The 23,274-nt window shown below is 41.9% G+C and overlaps 1 long non-coding RNA gene across 1 annotated transcript; it reads left to right on the forward strand.

Annotated features, from left to right (window-relative positions):
• The first annotated feature begins 586 nt into the window (after window positions 1-586).
• On the forward strand, window positions 587-20,013 carry LOC108789111. Its single transcript, XR_001941379.1, has 3 exons — window positions 587-598; window positions 947-948; window positions 19,939-20,013. It is a non-coding gene; the product is annotated as an uncharacterized LOC108789111 (long non-coding RNA).
• The last annotated feature ends 3,261 nt before the right edge of the window (window positions 20,014-23,274 follow it).

Genomic DNA, 23,274 nt, shown 5'->3' on the forward strand with positions numbered 1-23,274 from the left:
CGGTGTGTTAACGAGAACATAATAAGTCTGCTGGATTCATTCACAGAGCTTAAACACCAGGATCGGGGTTATTTTTTTTTTAATGTTGCAGTTATTTTTAACATGGTCCAATGAGATTGAGAAATAACAGTCACACGGCAGAAAATAAAGAGCTTAAATTTTTGTGTAAAGCTTTTTTACGAATTGAGCCTTGTGTGTGCAGGACTGCCCACTTTTGACACGGTAATCTTGACCACCTAACATGTCACAGTGAAACAAATGTGCGCTTGTGTGCTTTGCAATATGTCTCATGCCTTTGCCATGTTTCAGTAATAATGCTTTATGTCAATCAGCCTCAAAGCCACAGCACAACCTGTGCATTGGGATGCCAGTTTTTTTTTTTTTTTAAATGTCATATCCCCAGTGTGTTGCAAATTTTTTTACTGTGTCGTATCTTCAATATTACCACCAGCACCATCTGTCATAGCAGTACAGCGCAATTGTGTATAAACATAGTAGATACCATGTGTTCCTACAGCACACACAAACTTTGTATTATATATGACAAAGAAATGGAAAGATGTGTTCAACACTTTATATTAAAGGACCTTTTGCTTTGGTGCAGGAGCAGTCTATCGATGCTTACTGTAGGTTTATATTATATGTACAATTATTTTTGACTGATTGACAGGAATAGCCCGAAGCTCTCAGGCTGGTCAGACGTTAGGTGATGTTCACATGCAATGTAATCCGTTTGAGTATCATCTGCATGGTATATAGATCACAGTATGCCCAGTTCCAGGTGAAGGGTTCCGTTTAAAAGATGTTTCAGAATGCTGAATTTAGTTTTTTGCAAAACATTTTTTTCTACCCGTCCTTTCTTTATTACATATATTTCTGCAAGCTTGTGTTGCAGGTAAAGTCAAACACATTGGGAGTGACAGCCGTAATAGATAGTGCCAGTAAGTGGTTGCTTCGAAGATAGGCATGTTATGAATTCTTCACCAAGATCTACCTGCTTATTTGCCCAAATCAGGGACACAACTGACATTTTTGAAATAAGATAAAATGCCTGTATCAAAATTCAGTGTAGGAAGCACAAAAGCACATTATATCTGTGCTTGAACAGGCTAGATGTGTTGCTCTGGCTGTAAGCTACAGCTGTATAGTTTGTTCTGTTGTCACCTGTCCAAAGAGACATTAGGTTGGCATCGTGAAGAGAGACATACAGAGTATGTATAATATAGTGAACAGCCTGTTTACTGGCACAAAGCATGTTCAGTCTTCTTTGGAGAATATCCTGTCAGTGCAGTCATCAGCCACTGTATTGATCTGCATGTTCACCTCACGAGAGTCTGTCTTCCAATGACATTCCCATAGCTCCTAATATTTCCACATTTGGTGGGACTGTCCTGCAGTTTGAGAGAAATATCAGGGTCCCATGTACCCCAGGATCATCACGTTATGTCCTAATTAGGTCCTTCGGCCCATTACTATAATTGGGCAGCGGGATTCTGCCTCCCAAGCTCCGTCCACCACTTGATATGACCTTCATATGTGATGGAGCCAAAGGCTAACCATACACTTTTAAATTTGTCTTATTCAGCCCCACAAGCTGAGCGAGAGAAATCAATCGGTTTCCCCCAATTTACGCCAAACACCAGGGATGGTGGAATCTGCACTGTCTGTTCCTGTACCAGGCAGCCGCAGCACCCACAGCTGTCTAAATACCCAAACAATGACTGTATCTAATAGGATGCAGTCATTGTTTGGTCAATGGATTTCCACTGGGCTCCTTAAAATGTTCAGTTGACTTTTGTAAAGCTGGATGGGGCTGACAGGGCTACCTATCGCTCAAATTTTGGCCAAAATAGCAGGAACAGGACAAAAGTCTTTTATGGCCAGCTTAATACTTCTGCTGTTTTCTAGCATAGCCTCCCAGACTCCTACGTGATGTCATTATGTAGGCAGAGTCCTGTTATTCAGTATCGTTAGTGCTTATATCCCTTGGGGATGAAAGGTATCAGGTATCGAGTGGTATCGAGTGGAGTGGGGGCAAATTGGAAAGGGGGGGCAGGCTGAGACCAGTGCATGCAGGTCAGAGCAGCAGCGTGAGGGAGTGGTGGACTAAAAAAGGTACTAAAAAGGTACATTACTACCAAACACCAGGATTTCCCCTTCCCTACAGTGCTTCCCCCTCGTCCCCCTACTGACCACCTTTCATCCTACTAAACCTCTGATTCAAGGGTATTTTCCCAGACCACTGATTTAGGGGCATTTTCCCCTCCTACTTACCACTGGATTAAAGGCATTTTCCCCTCTCACTGACCACCGATTTAAGGCCATTTTCCCCTCCCACTGACTACTGATTTAAGGATATTTTCCCCTCCCACTGACAACTGATTTAAGGGCATTTGGCCTCCCACTGACTTCTGATTTAAGGGCATTTTCCCCTCCGACTGACCACCAATTTAAGGTAATTTTCCCCTCCCACTGACTAGTGATATATGGCCATTTTCACCTCCCACTGACTACTGATTTAAGGGCATGTTCCCCTCCCACTGACTACTTATTTAAGGGCATTTCCCCTCCCGCTGACCACCGATTCGGGGGCATTTTCTCCTCCTACTGACTACTGATTTAAGGGCATTTCCCTTCCCACTGATTTAAGGGCATTTCCCCTCCCACTGACTACTGATTTAAGGTAATTTTCCCCTCCCACTGACTACTGATTTAAGGGCATTTCCCCTCCCACTGACTACTGATTTAAGGGCATTTCCACTCCCACTGACCACCGAATCGGGGCATTTTCTCCTACTACTGACTACTGATTTAAGGGGCTTTACTCTCCCACTGACCACTGATTTAAGGGCATTTTCCCCTCCCACTGACTACTGATTTAAGGGCATTTTCCCCTCCCACTGACTACTGATTTAACGGGATTTCCCCTCCCACTGGACCACCGATTCTAGGGCATTTTCTTCTCCTACTGACTACTGATTTAAGGGCATTTCCCCTCCCACTGACTACTGATTTAAGGTAATTTTCCCCTCCCACTGACTACTGATTTAAGGGCATTTCCCCTCCCACTGTCCACCGATTCAGGGGCATTTTTTCCTCCTACTGACTACTGATTCAAGGGTATTTTCCCCTACCACTGACCACTGATTTAAGGTAGTTTTCCCCTCCCACTGACTACTGATTTAAGGGCATTTCTCCTTGCACTGCCTACTCTAGCTGAGTTATTTTTTTCCTACCACTGAATCCAGGGCATTTTTTCTGCCCACTGACAAGCAGCATAAGGTGTATTATGACTCCTGAATGCTGTACTCTATACATTATGTTGTATGTTACATAATCCTGACCACTGGAAACTGTGCTGCACATTACATACTTCTGATCTGATGTGTTTACTGCTGTCAACAGTTGCTGGTTGCCATTTAGTTTGTTTCAATTAAATTCTTCTTTAAGATAGGCTTACTCAGCACAATAAGTAAGAGGTACTTTGTGACTCTGGCACATGTGTGCAGTGTATACTATGAGTAGACTCTGGTCCTATTTACACATACTCCTTTAAGCCACGCCTAATATTTAGCATAATGTAGCCACACCTACTGTTTGCCGCGCAGTGCACTGCATGCCACATGTATACTGCTCTTCAGGGTGTCAATCTGAAGTTCTAATGTTGAGAGATATGCAATACCTACACAATGTGACAGTAAATATATATTTTCATTTAGTTTAAATCCAGGTTGTAGCAGTTTTCCCTTTAGTTAATGAGTTTGAATGGACTGACCCAGGCAGTATCCTATTACACAACAGGCTTCAAAGGATTAAAAATGGACATATTAAAACAAGTTCCCCAGCTATCCCATCTATCCTGCCTTCTTTAAAATTAAATATGTTGACTGAGCCGCTGAAATGCTAATCTTGATTGGATAATCCACTGATATGGGATCCAATGGGGGCATTTGATCAGGTGATCTATCCTGAATGAGGGTGTTAGCTGGTATAGACTCTGATCTTCTTTTGCAGCAGAGATCACACACCAAGGCATTTGGCCACATCTCTTCCAATGGAAACCTGAAGTAGCAGTTTCTCCAATCAAGGTAAGTGTTTTGTGCCTCCTGCACAGTAAACAGAGGACTTTAGAGGGTGGATGGAGGACCTTCCACTTAGCTCTTCTAACATGCTTATGGACAAATACTGTTGGGTAAAGTGACCCATTGGCTTCTTATGTCTTTTGAAGACTCCAGCCTTCATCTTCCGATCATCCACCTGGAAATTCCCGTTCAGATCTGCTCTCTAGCAGCAAGATAAATCTCAGTACTTCTGCTGCAGAATCCATTTTGTAACATTGATGGGCAGTCAAACAAGGATAGTGAGACTTCCTTGTAATGGCTATGGCAGGTGGGCAGATCTAGGTACCCAAATACTTAGAGGACTACTGCATATGAGAAAATGTATGGAGCTGTTGGGTGATCCAGTCCTCCTGCAAATAACCAAACACATATCAGTTTTAATTGGCCCTTAAATAACATGATGCATATTGCAATTATGTTTAGGAACACATAGCATCCAACAAGGAGCCAGCGTATGGCAGTTTAGCATAATTAGCATAATGAAGGTGAATCTAGTTTCTATGGGTTACTGCACTTGATTGTTTTTGATGTTATGATAAATAAAACTGAACTTTGTTTCCACTCTTGTAATCTTAACCACATGCAGTAGAATGCGGTCACTTCTGCCTGAAGCCTGCTATGTACTCCATTACTAAGGTGAACATAGCTTTTGAGTCACTAGGCCATACTGGCAACATTGACCCTGTAAGCAGCAGCAGCTGTCTGTACACATGGACATCATTCTGAATGTTGTTGCAGTTTGCACAATTTGGGTTCCATTTGAGGTGTGTTCAGTGGAAAAATGCCAACTTGAGCTGACGGCTTAAAGAGTATCTAAAACCAAAACCAAAAATGTTATATAATGCAGCTTACCAGGCCTAGATGTTGGTGAACAACATTTGTTCACCAACCCCCCCCCTGCCAGCAACACATTTCCTGTCCTAGGATGGCAACGTGCACTCACTGTACTGTCTCTATGAAGAAGAAGCTTTGTCACCCTAGGCTGCTTTCCTAATTGTGGACTACAAACACGCCTCTCCTTATCTCATTACATAGGAGTGAGGAGTGGTTATACAGTTTACAAGCGATAGTTTAAAAAGCTTATAACATTGACATTTCAGTTAAGTACACTGGAAGGAGACTGGATTATTATCAAGATCAACAGGATTTTACTTCATACTTGCAGAAAATTAACTTTAAAGCCCATTTCCAGGAAAAAAAAAACTCCCATTGCAGTAGGGCTACCCCAGCACTGCAAGGGTAACCACTTTTTAATGTCTAGTGGACCCGTGTAAGGGTGTCTAAGGGTCTTTCACTTACCTGATTGCAACTCCTGCGTGCTCCAAGTCCAGTGGCTGCAGCCTCTTATTGCCACCCACCCCATGCTCTGGAGGTCAGAGTCCAACTGATGCCCTCAATATAATGCAGGATTCAGAGTCCTATATCATAAGCGAGGATGCCGAGGAATAGTCCAAAAGCATAGGACGCCAACTACTGGGAAGCGGGAATCAGGTAGGTAAATGCCCTTTACACACTTTACAAGTTAACCTTTGAAGTGCGGGGGTAGCCCAACTGCAATAAGAGGTTTTTTTCTCCAGAGATAGGCTTAAAGTCAGTACAGATTTCAGTATCATCCGAGGTGCAGCCTTGGATGAACCCTGGTAAATGGAGCACTGTTATGTGGAGGCTACCATAGACATAGCAGTCAGTATGTATGTTTCACTCTGCTGACTAAAGGCTTCCAACATGGCATTATTCACTAACAGGGTTATTCACAAAAGGGTGAAGGGTTTGGAGAAGAAAGGAGAAGTGAACAACCTAGAACAAAATAGCTGATTTGGAAAAATTTCCCAATTCAGCTCACTTTCCAGTTCAGTTATGTTGTCCTAGATTGTTCACTTCTCCTGTCTTCTCCAAACTCTTCACCCTTTTGTGAATAACCCTGTAAGTCCAACACTGCACCGGTCTTGCAGAGTGTGAAGAAAATGCAATGCTCTGTTTATTATTCATTATAAACAGGAACATGTTTTCAAAAACACACTGCTAAAGGTAAATTCGTTTTAACAGGACAATTTATTTAAATTGTAGAGATGTCAGATTGACTTTTTCAGAAACATGGAAAGGAACAAATTATTTTTTAAGTTAACATAGCCGCATCTACTTCTAAGAAAAGGGGAAGCCGGGGAAGCGTACATCTACTACAAATGTAGGTTTGGGCTTTGATTGTATAAAAATCAAGATAACAGAAAATGTTTGGCACAGACCATGATTGCCGTGTTTACATTGTGTATGTTCTGAAATTCAATAGCACATAGATTTCAGCTGTCTCTACAAATCGTCTTGAAAAACATTTGGTTTTCCATTAACGTCATAATAAAAAGCGCAAGTGTTGTCCTCAGTGGCTTCTTTTCAAAGTTACAATGCTCATCCACAATGCTTAGTGAGTCGGTCACCAAGGGAAAGAGTTCTGACTTCATTGGCTGCATAGTTCTTCCTTTTCTCTTAGAATATTAAAGCTGAACAACAAGTAAAAAAAAAATAAAACACTTAAGACCAATAGAAAAAAAAACAGCTTTTGCTACAGTCTTCAAATTTCTTTGGGATTCATCATAGTGAGTTGAATTAAGTTGTAGGGAATAGTGAATAACTAATGGTAGATTTATGATAGATTTACATTAGTTGCCAAAAGCAGCTATGTCTATCCAATAAACCATGCCAACTAATCAAAAATCAGCTTCAATATATCTTCCTTTTCTAACCAGTGGAAAACTGATTTCTAATTGCTAATCGTGAATATCTGGGCACCAGTGGTGAACAAAGGGCCCCTGTGTGAAATAATTATAGATCCCCCTTCAACTGCTGTTCAAGTGGAAAATGTGTTCAATGTGGTTAGATACTGTGGATGGATAGACAGATACATAGACAGATAAATGTCTATAGACAGATGCATAGAGATAGATGAACAGACCAGCCTTTCTCAACCAGGGTGCCATGACACCCTGGTGTGCCTTCTGGCTTCCTCAGGGGTGCCTTAAAATGTTGTGGTAGTGGGATTGTAATGTGCAGGGGTGAAGGGGGGTCCTGATGTAAAGGGGGAATTGTGATGTGAAAGGGGGTGGGGCTCTTGATTTTGATTTAAAGAGGTCACTTCGATGTGAAGGGGTAAGCCCACTTTTTTGCATGTATTTGTATGGGCGCCCGCTTAAAATATGACATTTTAGAATGACATTTTAGACTAGGGTGCCCCAAGATTTTGCATACTTTTAAAGGGTGTCTTGACTGAATAAAAGTTGAGAAATGCTGAGATAGATAGGAGAAAGATAAATAGATAGATAGATAGATAGGTAGGTAGGTAGGTAGATAGATAGATAGATAGATAGATAGATAGATAGATAGATAGATAGATAGATAGATAGATAGATAGATAGACAGTAATACATAGATGGATCCAGATGAAGAGTAGCCTTTGTGATACCGTATCCTGATCTTTGGGTTCATATTATTGCAACTGGGAGCAGGCTATGAACACTCCTTTTGCTGCTAGTCCAAGTGTTGCCAAAAGGAAATAGAATAAGTATTCTGCATGTTTGAGTGCTGGTAAGGCAGGAAGTGAAGGTTTTTGTTGTCTATCTGACAGTAGAAGGCATCTCCTGCAACCACCCAACCAACATTTAATATATGACCTCTTTAAGGTACAGCCTGCACATGCCTGGCATGTCTGCTCTGCTGCTCTCTATTAGTAAAGCATTGCAAGAAACACTGATGGTGTGCAAAGCACTGCTCCCTATAACAAACATTCAGAAGTCACCTTTTATTTGAGTTAGCCACAGCAAACGGAAACCTGGATGCTATGGGTTACTGCATTGTGTTTGCGTTTCCTTGCTTGAATAAGCTGGCATTGGTTTCTGCTCTCCAACGGAAGTGCTATGCTTGACCTAATATATTTCTGTGTTTTTCCTATGCTTCTTGCACTCATTTCTGAAGAACATTGTAGTTTCCTGTTATAATCAGACACACAATATAATTTGGGTGTCACCACAGTAAAATAATTGAGTATGCATTAAAGTATCTCCCACCGACATCTGTACCTTACAAGGGCTCAGCTCCTACACGTATTACATTAGCACATGCACTGTAGCAGCCTGTACTTGTGACACTGCAGAGAGCTCAGGTGGAGCTGATGTGTGACAACTGCCTTCTGGAGCCCACAGATGGAATGAGTGTAGACACCTTAGTGAAATGATTCTTCTCTTTCTCATATTCATTACTGCGATCTGTAACTAGAAGCTACTATGAATTTCTTTTTTCATTGGTACCATTTGATTGCAGTAGATAAGATAATTTCATGCAGAATGTATTATTAGTAAGCCATGTTGCTTTCTTTCAAGTCTAGTTCTAATAAGTGACAGCAATCCAACATTATAGCATGCTTCACTAGTTAAAGGGTAGTAAGATTATTTTCATTATGTCAAAATGTAGCGCACAATAAGGGCCCATTTACACCAGATGCGTTCGTGCCAAATTACCTTTTGTGTACGCTGGCCACCTTATAAAGTGCACTGCCAATGCACACACACAAGGCAATTTGATGTGAACACATCTAGTATGAAAGGGCCCCTATTGTGTGCTTCTTATAGCCGAGTGCTTGGAGCCAGAAGCTTCGCGCCCCCGCCCAACCAGCCCAGCCCTTGGAGCCAATCCTTATCCCAAAGTTACAGATATGACTTGCCAACTTCTCTTACCTATATTGTTTCTAAAATGCCAGAGGTTGTTCTCCTTGGAGACCTCCTGCAGATATGGGTACAGCCTGGCGCAAGCATGTAGAAAATAATCTTACTACCCCTTAACTGGCAACATAAAGACAAGGCAATTAGCCTTGTTTTAAATCAGCTCAGTTCACACCACCGTGTTGCGCTGGTGTGCACTGAAAGGTAATGCATGCAGTACTGTTTTTCAGTGTAGCATGGCATGTTACAGTACAACCACATAGCACCCTACTGTGCCGATAGAACATAAAGAAATGTCACTCATGACATTTCAATAAAAGTCTAACATAAAAAAAGTAAATTGAGCAATATGCTGGGATTGGAGCATCAGCACGGTTACCAGCCTGCGCCCTACAGCGTTCGTCTCAGTGGGTCTTGCTGGTGTGAATGGGCCATAAAGCTTACTTCCAGGCCGATCTTAACCAATGCAGTTATGTGTTCAGTAAAAATCATTAAAGGGTTATTAAACCCTCAGGTTTTTTTTGCATATATCTACTGCTCGCAATCAGTAGATATATGCAAAAACTTTTTATTTTAAAACCTTTCAAACAGGTTTAAACTTACCTGTGTCTTTACCGCGTGCTCCCTTCCGAAAATCTGAAAATTCTCGGGCGGCCGCACAGGATCTTGGGGCGGGCGCATGCGCAGTTCACATTTTCGTCCGGGAGACGAGGAGAGACACAAGGTAAGTCTATGGACGCGTGCACTTGCATGCAGACACCGTGGGACAGGAAGTGCCAGCAAGCACAGAGGAGTCAGCGCTGGATCGGAGACCCGCAGCAGCGCTGGAGGGACAGATGAAAACGACAGGAAAGAAGAGGAAGATCGGATTAAGAAACATCATTTAAGGTAAGTGCTTTCATTAACATTGGGGGGAGGGGGAAAAATTATACTTTAATGTCACTTTAAGTATTTATAAAGTCAACCAGTTGCATTGCCAGAATCTGTCTTGGCATCAGCCTCCTGTAATTCTGTACAGTAGAACTCAGCAGGGAGAGGGAGGGGCAACACTAAAGGCCAAGCAGGTGTGTTGCCTCCACATTTGCTGATGTGAAATTCACTGACTGAGGGAGCGCAATCATCATTCTGCTGCTGCTCCTTCACTTTCCAATCACAGGCTTGGGGCAGAAAGATGACCAAATTGCATTATATAATTGCAGTACAGAAAAGGGTGGTCACAAACCTAGCTGTGTTGTTTGGCGGGGCAGTGTAATCTCAGAACTGGATAGATAGCTATGCCGGAGCAGGTTAAACAGTTCAATGTCATCTGTGTATGTAGATATTTGCCTTTAGTATAATAATAAAAAAAATAATAAAAAACCCAATTGTTTCCTAATGGCCGGCACCTGCTAGAGTCTTCTTGCAGGTCCCGGCCAATGAATAACAACTGGGCGGAGCTGGCCGTGACATCATGGCCGGCTTCACCCAGTTGTTATTATTTAATGACAGTTCAGATTCCCCAGCTCATTTGGGTGACGCTGATCTATCATTACAACTGGGCGGAGCCAGCTGTGACATCACGGCTGGCTCGACCCAGCAGTCATTTGCATGGCGAATGCAAATGACCTCGCCCTGCTTCGGCTGACACTTCGGCTCAGCCGCCTTCGGGTGCTGTACGGGCTATAGTGAATAGCCCGTACAGCAGCCCTTTGGTTCGACTGAACCTAGCTGAAGGATCAGCCGAAGCTACTGATGGATCCTTCGACAGCTTTGTGAATAGACCCCTCTGCTGCTATACTAGTTAGGAGCAGCTGTGGCCAGACACTCCTCCCCCCCATTCTCTGTGTCTGCTGTGCTGATTGACAACTAGGCTTTTGCTGTCAGCAGAACTGGGCTGGTAGTTAGTACAGCAGCAGAGTATAGCCAGCCACACCTTCCCGCCCGATCCTCTTGAATTGATAGAGCGGTTCCCAGCAGGTGCCCCACTGTCAATCAAAACAGCAGCTACTGAGTAAGGGACGTGGCCAGCTATACTCTACTCTGCTGCTCTACTATCTATGAACAGCTCTGGCTGGTCACACCCCCACATACCACATCCCCTTCACATGGGAGCTGCTGTATCAACATAGCAGAATTGGGCAGGCGGCGAAGGTGGCTATATTCACTACAGGAGATATAGGTGCCATACATCTGCAAGACATCCTGTTTGTACAAGAAGGAAGCCTAGCTAGGCAAACTGACCATGCCAGCACAGACTTGCTTCCCTGCTTGGGGTGGTCACTGGGTGTGTAAATTATTTTAAAAAGCTGCATGTTATGTGTGCAGGGAGTGCGGGATGCAACTTGAGCAGTGAAGAGCTCCAGTCACATTACCATCCCCCCCCCTTTCACTAATTTCTCATTCATAAAATGCCTTGTATTTTTTCAAAGTATACAAGGAATTCTGTGTCTGGAGTAAGAGAGATGATGTCACTTCCTCACCCCCTCCTCTCCTCCTCCAGTCACAAAAATGCTTTGCATTCTGTGAACAGATACAAGCGTTGTGTGAATGGACAAGTAGTGAAGGGGTTGCTCGAGCTGCATCCCTCACTCAGTGCCCTGAAGACAGGCATGTTACTCCTACACATAATTTGCAGCAGACCTCCATACTTTGCAGTGGCCCTCCACACATAACATACAGTTTTTAATGATTTACACACCCAGTGCAGTGTGTAAACGAGCGCTTTTCCTAGAGTTTGGTTTAGAGGGGAACTGAAGGAAGTGTAAAAATTAACCCTTGCAGATAGCGGTCAGCGCTCACCTCTCCCCCATGGTTCCAGTGGTGCTATGTTCCTCAGCATCTTCAAGTCTAACGCACTTGCATTAGATGTGATGATGTCACAGGGCCTTAGACCGCTTGAGCCTGGGGGAAAAAAGGTACCTAGTATTATAGAGGAAAAAGCTGTCAGCTTCAACTCTAAAGCTGACTGCTTTTTCTCCATTCAGATCGGCTTGTTACAGGTTACACAGCAGGGAAAGTCTCCCTGCTGTGTAACCTGTCATGGACAGAGCGCTGCCTGTTAATTACAGGCAGTGCTGCATCAGGTTTTTGACAGGTAGTTTGGTTACACAGCAGCGGGCTTCCCCACTGCTTTTGTAACTTGTACTAGAACTAGTACTAACTAGGCCTCTACTCTTTGTTAGAGGCGTGAGCTCTGTGGATGGTTTGGACCAATGGCAAAGCAGTGACGAGCAACTCCTCCCTCCCTCCTTCACACTAGCCGGGGGCTTCGTCGGGATGGGGGTGGGGCTTCAGCGGGATATGGGTGAGGCTTCGCCATGCTAGGGGCGGGGCCGGGGAATGCCTCACCAAGAAACGAAGGTACCGCACATCACTGCTGCATAGGCAAAACCAATGTGCCGAATAAGCTGTAGTTTGACAACCTCTAACAACACTTGGCTTATTGAGTTTAAGTTATTAAAAATTGGGGAATGGATGACCAGCCAGAGTCATATATTCTTTTCTCTAGGTTATACAAACAAGTCTCATAGTATAATGAACTGTTAAAAGCTAATATCTAGCTGACGTTTATTGAATACAACACATCATTGCTGTTTGCACTGTGGCATTTAAAAAGCCTTAAGCATCAATAAGCCATAAGAGTTCATTATGGTACAACAGCAATTTGAAAGAAGCATTGCTTTTCATGCATGATGCAGGAGTGCTCTGCTGTCATAATTCAAAATAATGAACTTGTTTTCTTAGATTAATAATGTTTATGTTTGTAATTGATTAATTACTGGGTGACGCTCTTCTGCTCTCTTTGATTTGGTAAAAGCCATTCTCTGCCACCAACCCCCAGCGTGTACCGAAGATCCTCATTATTTCATAAATAGATTAAACAGTTTTAAGATAGATTTAAAGCTGGTAAATGTAAAAAAATCCAATAAATGCAGTAATCCAACTAAACATTCAGTTTTTAATATCAATAATAACAATGATCATTGTGTAACTCTTAGGATGGCATTGACTGAATTATAAATCCTTTACCAGATAAAACAGTTACCATTAATATAACTGAACTGTGTATTCAGCAGTGTGGCATCACCCTTTTCTCCGTCAGTGATACCCAATGCAGGATAACACTACCGCTGGCTTAAAAGGGTGATCTACAGTAAAAAAAACTAACGGGTCTCCCTGTGTTTCCTCTGTAAGAAACTTCTATGATGGATCTACAGCACACCAGCAAGGGTCGGTTGCTATGGGTTGCTCAGTAATCTTCTTGTCTAGAGGTAATTTCACTCACTTTGCCCATCAGCACTTACTGCCCTCTATGGTGATCGATTAAAGGGATGTTCAGACTGTAGATATGATTCTGAGAACATTATTGTAGAACTTCAGGGAGAGAGGTAGAGGGTTAGGATCATGCAGGTAGATGTAGACCTCAATAGATGGCAGTCGCTGCCTCCATGCACAGCCGGTATAACACCTGACACAGCGATGCTTGAGATTGAAGTCACCAGTTATATTCTTCCTTGTCATCAGTAGTAACCACTGGGACTCCAAATCCAGGCTTCAGTGTAATTCAGTGTAGATTATTTGCTGCTTGTAGTAGCTTTTTGCCACGGGTAACCATGGTGGACATGCCACCATTTTTCTTTTTTCATGGTGAGTGTTGCCATCACTTGCAAGGAGGGAATTTTGGGGTCCCTAATGGTTTGTCACTGTTGCTGGTTGCCTTGTTAAAGGTACAATCCAACCCACCATATATGTCAGAAATGCAGTTAATTGCATTATTTATCTTGTTCCTTGTGATATTTTTTTTGTTTTGTTTTGTTTACCCACCCATAGCCATCTGAAGGCAAGAGTCACTGTGCTATTGAGTTCTATTACCAGGTATATTTCCCTTGCTTCTCTCTTTTCACAGAAGAGAGAAGCAGAGCCTGTGAATCATCAGAAAAGGAACTGTGTTACCCACCTGCCAACAGAATATAAAACACAAAACATTAATATGCAATATTTCATATTTACGATGAAATATTTTTTTTTAGATTGTATTTTTAGTCCTAATCATAATAAAGAAAGCTTATACAAATAGTACTATACTTCAACAGTTTGTATTTCTTCACCCTGCTGGTAACCTGTTCCATTATTTTGTATGTCGTGCACTGTGTCTCCTTTTTGATGCTCTAAAATTTAGAGATCAAGGTTTAATTTTTTTATGTTTATGACAAAGGAATCATTTTTTTCTGCTTAAAGCTTTTACAATCTATTTATCAAATTTGGATTGTATTTCATGTATGTTCATTTGTGTAGTGAGAAAGCGTGACTTTACATAAAATTATTTTTTATTGTATTTGTAAATTGGCCTTCCTAACGTAATAATGAGGTGAATTATATTCCTGTTATGAAGTCCCTGTGCGCAATGATTTTAATATTTCTTTGTAATGCCATATTTGATGTTTATTACACCTTTGTAGATTAAGTAGAACACAGTTAGAATTCATTGGGCTTTACTCAGTGAAGAGGTGATTCTGGATGAAAAAATTCAATCCATGAGTAACAGCAGTCTGTGGGAAGTCTCGTTTTTTGACAACTGATTTATTCCCTGCTAGCTATTTGAGAGGAATGTAGAGTGGTTTGCATGGGTTTTCTTTACTATATTCAGATGTAATAAATAAAATACATTTCAGTTGGGTAAATATGAAATATTGCATGTTAATATTTTTTATCAGCAAAAGTACCTCTACAGAAGATTTGCTCTCACAGAGGTTCTGCTTAGACCATCAGCCTTCTTCAGCAAAGACTAGACATTTCCTAAACCTGAGTGCTGTTATGAAAGGCCAGACAGGCCTGCATACATGCTGCTTGCATGTCTGACTACACACACAAATGCTGCTCTTGATTTATTCAGTGCTTCTCCCTTCCCAGAAGACAGATTTCTGCAAGGACTTTTTCTTTTAAAGACAACACTCACCTGCCTCGAATTAATCTCAAACCTGATCAGGGACCCTTGCACTGCTGAGCCAGGCACTGTACACATCTTATGCAATGACTGACAATCTATTTGTCATATATCCCCCCCTTCTGTTTCAACCCAGGGGTGGGACTACACAAACCCCCACAATAATGACCGGCTTCTCTTACGCTTATTATATTTACATTAGAACTGTTACTCTAGACACCTTTCTAAGGACATTTCTGCCATCTATCACCATCACGAGTAATCTCCAGCCTAGTCCTGCCTGGTCCTATGCTGACCTGTATGGCTTCTTACCACAATCCTTCTGCCATGGCTTTTCAAACTGGGAATACCTCTGATACAGCTTCCCAAACAACATTTACCCAAATAGAGGTACATTCTACATTAACCTCCCATCATACTGGCACAAGTTCCCAAGGGACACTTCAAAGGCTTCTCAGAGATTCCATGAGTGATGTCTGAATATTTTAATCCGGGTCACACCAACCATATTACAATCAGGGCATTTATGAGGCCTTATATCTTTGTGGGTATTAATGGGACTCCTAAGCTGTGACACCAGGCTGTAAGCTCTTCCAGCTACATGGCTTTTATAGAGTCTTGCAGAAGCATAGCTCTGCATGTGTCAACTGGGCATTGAGAGTCTGGGACAAATATACTTACAAATCTAATATTGGGATGTTTTCTCTACACCAGCACGTTTACTTGTATTCAGTTTTGGAACAGTTACACTTTTCATTGACTTTGTCTAAACCAGGTATGGGCTGGTATAATAGAGCATTGATTTCCCTTTTGCCCATTATCACCAGCAACACTGAGAGGTGAAGCTGCTCCTCACTTTTAGATATTTTATTACGCACATTCTTAAAGGGCATACTACTCCTGAAACTACACTTACCACTAACTCATAGACCTCTGGGCCAACCTGGTCAACCTTTCAACTATAAGACAGAGTCTTACTCTTGCAGAGTTTCCAAAGTGTGGGATATCCTTTCCTATGCTACCATCTTGTACTAATGCAGGGCCTACCCCCACTATACACTGTACCCTACCACCCAGAGTTTATATATCCACTTTTACTGGGCAACTGCCTACCTCAACTGTCAGTCACTTCTGTCATACCAGACTGGCATTCAGGACTAGAAACACTTTTGTTTTTTCCCATGGTAACTAGATTTTTTAGGTCCAGCAATGGATTCCGGTTTCCACCATGAACAATAATGACAACAACTTGTTTTTTTTATTTAGCTTCCAGCAGGGCAATGTCTGCAGAGGGAATATATAATGAGTGGTTATCTCTCACAGCAATCTCATGAAACACCAACTCCACATAACCACATAATAATATAATCCATAGCCAGGTCTCTATCTAGACATTTACTAGATTAGAACCCTTCTGGTGCAACTTTCCAGTCTTCGTATTCAACATTTACCATCTCTCCCTGCACTTTAGGTGCTTTTTTGGGTTTACCACAAGAGCCTACTTTTAGGTTGCTGACCCAGTCTCTTTACTAACGCTTGCGCAATCTGCCACTTTCACCAATACTTCTTTGTTTTGCATTAATGATTCTCTAACCCTTTCTGGGTTATGTAGAGGGCTTCTGCTACTTTTTGACATTTCTCAACCTTCCATTTTGCAGGGTTATATGCTAACATGGTGAGTATACTATTAGCTGGTCAGCAGCATCAAGGGGCCTCCAACATTTTGATTACCTTAATATGGTCTAACAGTCTCTTCACAAGGGTGATGGGGATAGGAGCTAGTCACTTCAGTTAAGTTGACAGCACAGAGCACAGTGAGTTCCCTCTACCTCTGCACCCTCTGCTAGCTCTGTAAGCTGCTCTCTCTACATAAACAAAAATATATGTCGTGTTCCTGAAACCTGCAGCAGCTGATAGCAGAATAGCTCCAGTAAAGGGAAGTGGACAAAAATACAGCAAGAGCAAATGTCTGAGGTGATAGTGGGGAAAATTACTTATTTTCATTGAAAAGATAGGCAGGAGAGGACTAGAAAGGGAAATGTTGGCAGTACGGAAAAAAAAAAAAACATTCTCCTTTTGCATGTACCATGTCTAGAGTTTGGAACCTCTCTCTCTCTCTCCTTCTACCCTTTCTCTATCCCCCCTCCTTATTCTCTTGCTCTATCTCTCCCTCACTTTCCTCTTTTGCTATTCTACCATTGACACAAATGATTCCGGGGACTAATCTTCATTTGAGGGCCACTATCCCACTTTGTCATTGTGTCTATTTAAATTACAGTGACATATATGTATGACCCATTTGCATTCCCACATTTTTATTGTACAAGAATATTTTTTTCCCTTTCCTGTTGGGGCATGGAATTTTGACCTTACATAGTTACATAGTATTTGAGGTTGAAAAAAGACACAGGTCCGTCAAGTTCAACCTTTGTAGGCAACATCTTTTGCATAAAGTCAGCTGGTCTAATTGTACCAGTGTTGCTATGGGCAACAACATCCACATTTTGGGTTCGGACAGTCACCTGCTCTCTCACAGCACTGAGAGCTGGCCTACCTTTCTCTATAGATAGGTCACTGCTGCCAAGAGGCATTTGCACCGTTTCATGGCTGCAGATTTGGTGGATTCCCTTGTCTGGGCACATGTATGCTCAGTCAGTGCTATCCAGCCACAGAATTCTCTCTCTCATTTTCCCATGTCCACTTTTGAGAGCCCCATATTGCAGACCTTCAGCCCACATAGTCCACATGACATAGACAGACCTTTTCCGCAGGGATTGGCAGTCTTCAAGGAGAAAGCGCTCTATTTCTGCCATTCACATCCTACACCAATTGTGAGCCTCGGCTCCAAATGGAGAGGGTTCCAGGAACTTGGTACACTCAGAAACCTATGTATTAGTGCTCTTGCCCACTTGTATTCATCCACAAAGGTACCTTAACACAAGATTTGCCTTCACAGGGGTTCTCAGTATCAGACAGATGCAAAGTACATTTTCAGCCTCCTGGCTCTTTGGTCTGCTTAGACCCTTATCCTGCTTCAGCATATAGACCAAACATTTCCTCAGACATCAGCCTGGTCAGAGTGCCTGTCTGAAAAGTCAGTCAGGCCTGGACACACAATCCTTGCAGCATTTTGTCTCCGGGGATACTCTCTTTTGTGGGCAACACCCACCTGTCTCCAATGAGTCTCCTACCTGATAAGGGATGCTTTTTTTACTGCTGAATCAAGCACTGTCTGCATCTTTATTTAATGACAGACATATATATATATATATATATATATATTTGACCCAAAGCCATTGCCCTTCATGCCCCACAGGAAATCTTTAGCACAGATTTAATGTGATTTAAAATATACCTTTAGCATATAATTGTTGGTTAGAAGAACAGATCACGTCAGCATATGTACTACTTCTTAGACACACTCCCTTCTTCTAGTTTCACAGGAGGCTATGAGGACTTTGACAGCCTGTCCACTCCTGCTTCTGATCATAGGATTAATTTGAGTGCCATCAGGGAATGGAACAGGAAGAGCTCCCCCGTGTTTAGCTTGCATACAAACAAATGGTAGCTGCCTCACAGCCATAAAGCACTATGGCAAGGAACTAAATCATTGTCCTCATCAAAGATGTCATAAATAAATATTAATATGGTATTATCATAAACTATTCAATCAAAACAGCAAAAACATATTTATAGCTCCCATCCTGTGTTACCAAACATCAGTGTCAAAAATAAAATATATAAATGAATATACCCATTTACTATGCATTGTACTTAAAATATATAAATATATATAATTGTGCAATAAGTGCCCATGCAAAAAGTTTGAATAACTAATCAAGATCCAGACATCTGCAGTATGACCAATAAACTCTACATGCATCTGTACTCTATAGTGAGCCTAGAGGATGGAGAAACTGCATTATTCCCAGCATCAGTGTTATATTGTTTACATATGTCTTACACTGTTTGAAGGATAAGGTTGCCTGAGTCAAGGTCCACTTTCAGTGTGTGGGTAGATATTGTTGGTTATTGCTTGATTTGTAGAACTGGGGTTATCTAGGGTAATCCCATATTGCTCTTCTAGTTATCTCTTTCCTAGTAAGTGCCAAGGAATGGGCCGTGTAATTTTTTATTTGTGTAAATGCAGCCAACATGTGCTATATCATTTGTCAATATAACTCAGTTTTCCAGGACAGTCCTGGCATTCAGATATCATATAGGCAGCAGTTTAGATGTAACAGGATGGCTAAGGGTTTGGCTAGTTTTGACTGTAGCTGGAACCAAAATTGTATCAGATTGTTACCCAAAAATGTTAGTGGTTGCATTTTTTTTATTCATCAAAAATGGCAAATCAATGTAATTTGTGCATGAATACAACGGCATATGTGTTCATTTGACTTTTATGATGAATAGCTCAAATGTTAAAATAGTATTTCATTGTAATTCAACATTGTTGCAAAATGGCTAAATAATTGAATTGTTTCAGCAACCTTGTGAGTCTGGTAATGTATTTTTCTTTTTTAAAGGAAGATTTTACAGAGGTTCTGAAATCACATTCAGCTACTAGCTCAATGGCATGTCTGTCAACATGTACTGTTGAAATAAATGTTAAACTCTCAAATGTAAGAATAGCAGTTTGTGTTCATAGGGTTTTTACCAAAATGTATAAGTATTCTGGACTTTTTACAGTATATCCTAAAGCCTTTTAGTGATTCAGAACTGCTTTAGATATCATAAACGTTATCTGTTGTGAAGATGCAGGTGTGTAGGACATTCAATGTACATTATGATAACCTGCTAAATGGTTTTGTGCAGAGGTATTGGCTGGCCGCTGTCCTCATTCCTGAGGCTGTGGCCTGACTCGTGTGAGGTTGGGCCCTTCTACAGTCTAGAAAAAAGTTGAATCTGGTGTGATGCAGAGCATAGTTTTTGACTTGTGGCAAGAAGATTGCCCTTAAAGCTGAACTCCAATTATGGCAATTTATATATACTTATATGTGTCCAGCTTGGCTCAATGTAAGCATATAGAAATGTTCCCTGGCAAGGCCATGGGAACCCTGTAAAACACTGTTATAACTGGTGCTACTACAGCGTCATACAGCGATCTTCCAGATCCAGGAGCGGGTGTGTGCTGAGCTACTTCCCCTCTGCTGTTAAAACACAGGAGGTTGCTCAATCGGCACAGTGGCCATTCTGCAATTGCCTATTATTTATTATCAATGAATACTAGCCATGCTCTGATTGGACAAGGGGCAGCAATATCACTGCACCTAGACCCAGAAGATCGCTGTAAGACACTGCAGTAGCTGTGGCTAATCTTTGAACAAAAACCTGTTTTCATTACACACCTTAGTTTAGACCCAGTTATGGGATTTATGGTTTATGTCTTGCACAGTTGTAACGACTCCTGTACTAAAATTGCCTAGTATGATTTCACTGGACAATGCAAGCTTCTGTGCAGTAGAAGTTGAAGCAAGCCAGATAGATAACACATAATTTCATGGCTCGAGGACCTCGTACATTATCTAGTGCTTTCCTCCCCGGCTTGATTGTCCCTGACCCCTCCTCTTCATTCATTGGTTTTTAGTTCTTTCATTCATGGAGGATCCTCATAACATGTGGGAATTACCTAGGGTGGTGTGCATGCAAATTCAGTCTACCTAGAATTGCCTACTCCCCCAGTCCGACATCCACCCATCATGGCATCTTGATTTTTTAATAACTGCTGCCAAGAGCCAGCCTTTTGCTTACATCAGGGCTGAGGGAGGGGAGTACTGAGGCAGAGTGCTGTGATGTTTTCAGGATGCTATGTTTTGCACCCTGCTGGCCTTTCCCACCAGCCGTGATCTGCCTGCAATGCATAGAGAAGCACAGAAACCCAGAAATGGCATCACTGGATCTAAACTAAGGTATGCAATGAAAACAGAAAAGTTTTTTTTATGCAAAAATTTAATTTATTCAATTTTCACATTGATAAAGAAAGGTGGAGGAGTCACCAGGGAAAACAAAATATAAACACATTAAAACTCAGCTTTAAAAGAGAACTATGAGGTGAGTGCTTTTCACTCACCTCATAGTTCTAGCCGACCTGTGACAATGAAACTTTCACATGTCGGCTCAGTAGATCGGGAGGTGAGCGAACACATACCGGCGTTCGCTCACCTCTCGATCCTGTCACGGCTGGATTCCCCCCTCCCCGCTCCGATCCACCAGCGCTGACTGGCGGAATGGACGGGGGAGGGGGCGGGTACAGCTGGCTCTGCCTCTAGATAGGCACAGCCAGCTGTCAGTCACGCAGCTGGGTGGATCCAGACATAATTGTCGGGATCCGCTTCAGGTGCGGCGTCTTAGTATACCGCGAGCAGCAGCTTGCGGTATACTGCGACGTCTCAGTATACCGCGAGCTACAGCTCGCGGTATACTGAGCCTAGGGTGACGGGAGGGCGCTAGTTTGTGTCCTCCCGTTACCCTAAGGAGAACTATGGGGAAAAGCCTTAACCCCGTAGTTCTCCTTTAAGATTGGCATTATGAAAAACTGATTCAAGGGAGCTGACCATGGTGCTGAACAAACTTTTAAACAGCTTTTTACTAATTAAGTGGAAAATGTTTCTGTTTGCCAGCTGTGCAACAGCAATATCATAATTCATCATCCTGATTAGCATACGCCAAGTCTGTTTTAAAGGTACACTCCAGCCAAAATTAAAGTAGAACAATTGCCAAAATAATAAAACAAATCATATATGATGCAGCCTGTCAATTGCATTGAAACAGAAGGTTTGGTTTTCCTGCATGCCCTCCGAACTTTATTACATGTTAAATCTGCTAGTAGATCCCTTGAATTTCCACTTCTTTTAACATACCAAGTATTACAGAAGAAGTAGCAGTTACAGGTGGGAAAAACAATATCAACTTTTATTCATATGGCCTAAACCTTTTATACTCTGTGTTTCCAGGATTATTTAAAGCTGAACTCCAAGCACAAAAACATTGACTTAAATATATTACTCAATAGCCATAAGGGATATAAATCCACTTTGTAGTCCGATTCAATAGAAGAGCTACTGTAGCACAAATTGCTGAAAAAGTGAATTCTGCTTCTGATAGAAAGATGTCTAAAGACACAGTGCATCACAGTTTGTTACGTATAGGGCTGAGTAGCTGCAGGGTGCCCTTGCTCAATCGTGTGTCTACCACCAAAAGTGCCTATAATTGGCACTTGAGCATCAGAACAGGACCACAAAGCCATGGAAGAAGGTGGAAGAAGGTGGTTTGATCTGATGAATCACATTTTCTTTTACATCATGTAGATGGCCGGGTGTGTGTGTGTGTCACTTACTTGGCGAAGAGATGACACCAGGATGCACTATGGGAAGAAGGCAAGCCAGGGGAGGCAGTTTGATGTTGGGCAATGTTGTGCTGGGAAACCTTGGGTCCTGTCATTCATGTGGATGTTACTTTGACATATACCACCTACCTAAACATTGTTGCTGATCAAGTACACCCCATCATGGAAACAATATGCCCTTATGACAGTGGCCTCATTTAGCAGGATAATGCACCCTGACACACTGAATGGTTCCAGAATGGTTTAAAGAACACAACAATGAGTTTGAAGTGTTAACTTGGCCAGACCGAAATCTAATCGAGCATTTGTGGAATGTGCTGGAAAAACAAGTCCGATCCATGGAGGCCCCTCCTTGCAACTTACAGAATTTAAAGGATCTGCTACTGATGGCTTGGTACCAGATACCACAGCATACCTTTGAAGGGCTAGTGGAGTCCAAGCCTCGACAGGTTAGGGCTGTTTTGGCGGCAAAAGGGAGAGCTACTCAATATTAGGAGGGTGGTCATAATGCAAAATATTATGGCTGATTCCGAATATCATTATATTTTACTATTAATGGTCAAAATAGAAGGTAACGAGAAGCAGCCTGGAATAACTGAAAAATAGATTTCTGGCTCCACAGCTTACAAATCTCCCATGGAATTGTTGATTTAGACTCTAGGGTCACAGTAAATGTCAGAATTTCAGAATAATAACATATAATTCTGTACCTTGTTATGAAAATTGTGGAAGTCTGCCTAATGCTTCTGGTAAAAAAAAAGAACCCTCCCAAACCTTCCCCTGCAAGTTAATAGGAATCAAAGCAATCAATTCTTGCAATGTGATAAAAATAAACTCGGCCGTAAAGCATGGAAAAAATATCAAGTCCCTTTTTTCACTTTGTAAATTAAAGCCCTTCTGAATTTGCTGGAAGATTGTGATGGTGGTTCCAAGGAGAACAAATCAATTATAACATGTCTCATGTAGCATTGAACGATTTGTGATGTTGATTACCTTACTGGTGGCTCAGATTGTCATGTAGATACGTCACCCGCTGCGATCCACATATGTTTGCTCAGCTACAGATGATGCATTCTATTTTGCACTGTTAACAAACAGGTAAAAGACTGCGTGCATCTGTTGCTAACATATATATCACACTGCTCCCTCTAAATTGTCTTCCTATGGGAAAAGGTA

This window comes from Nanorana parkeri, unplaced genomic scaffold (assembly GCF_000935625.1).
Source record: "Nanorana parkeri isolate BGI_ZX_2015 unplaced genomic scaffold, ASM93562v1 scaffold377, whole genome shotgun sequence".
Lineage (NCBI taxonomy): Eukaryota > Metazoa > Chordata > Amphibia > Anura > Dicroglossidae > Nanorana > Nanorana parkeri.